The sequence below is a fragment of the Penaeus monodon genome, chromosome 22 (genome assembly GCF_015228065.2).
Source record: "Penaeus monodon isolate SGIC_2016 chromosome 22, NSTDA_Pmon_1, whole genome shotgun sequence".
NCBI lineage: Eukaryota > Metazoa > Arthropoda > Malacostraca > Decapoda > Penaeidae > Penaeus > Penaeus monodon.
The window spans coordinates 27,294,663-27,296,027 of NC_051407.1; positions in this window are offsets into that span (position 1 = coordinate 27,294,663).

Sequence of the window (1,365 nt, forward strand, 5' to 3'; positions counted from 1 at the left end):
TTCAGTCAGCAAAGCAACCTCCTAACGATTGATTTTGTGGATTTCAGTATTCGGTTTCCCATCCATCAAATATGAGTGAAATCATGGACTTTCCTCTCTCAAATAAACAAATATCCCCACCATCTTCTGCAAACCACAGCCCACCATGTATCTAAATCAAATTAATATTAAATTTAATGTTCTGAAAGGGGTCGGGAACACCCACACGAATTATAGTGTATGCCAAGCCTATGATATATTAGACTATGTGCTCTATAATAGCCAGGCCACTATTATCTCCCACTAGTAAATAATAGTGTGATTGCCATCGTATTCCTCTATTGTGGGTATCTTAAGACACGCTTCCAGACTGCAGTCATGGAAATAGGCAAATGCGTCATCACTTGTCTGCAGTATATATTATTAAGGGAATGGCAGCCTTTAAAAAAAAAAAAGTTTCATATATTGGCATAAAATGACCTTGTACTCAAACACCATTGTTACTGATGATAGGAAGCTTATGTAAAAGAAGACACGAATGCTAATAAAACTAAACGGCAGTGTCCGTCACTTATTTTTCAGTGTATACAGTTCTGTCACATGCACACAATACACAATATAGTTGACCTATTGCCATAACAGTATCGTTCAGCCACAGATTAAACAACAAAGGACCTGACAATGATCCCTGAGGTACCCCCATAGCACTGTCAAGCACACCACATATCGCAAACTCGCTGTTAGAGAGATAAGAACCGAAACACTCATTAGCGAGGCCCGTGACCCTGACGTGGGACAATTTGCTAACAACGACTGAGCCCTTCAATCGTACCAAAGATTTGGTCATGTCAAAGCACCGAGCAAGGACAAATTGGTTATTTCCGAAAGACTAGTTAGTGTCCGCAAAGCCATTTCGGTTGAATTATTTCTACAGAAACCACATTGGGGGGGGGGGTCGGGATATTATGTTTTGTTTATTTAAAGAGCTTTATACTTTGTTATATATGCTTTTCTCCGTAATTTCGCTAATTACAAGAACCACTAACACTGGCCGGAAATTGATTAAACCCGACATAAAAATATGGGAGTAAGTTTCGAGGCAGTAGGGAACCCCCACACCGTATGGAACACGTGCACATAAAGAACAATGCACACAAAATGGATGGCAGAACAGCTTTCAAAGGGAAAGGAGAGAAACCATCAGGGCCAGGGGAGAATGTCTGTGAACAGATCACCCCCAGATCATACATAAATGGTAAATCAAGAACCATTCTGAGATTCTTCAGGAGTCGGAACTGATATGTTTACTTTCCTTCCATTAGTGAGCTGGTTTGTATCATGTAGGAAACTCAGGGTAGCGTGATTTGGGACTTAGTCCCCAAGCCC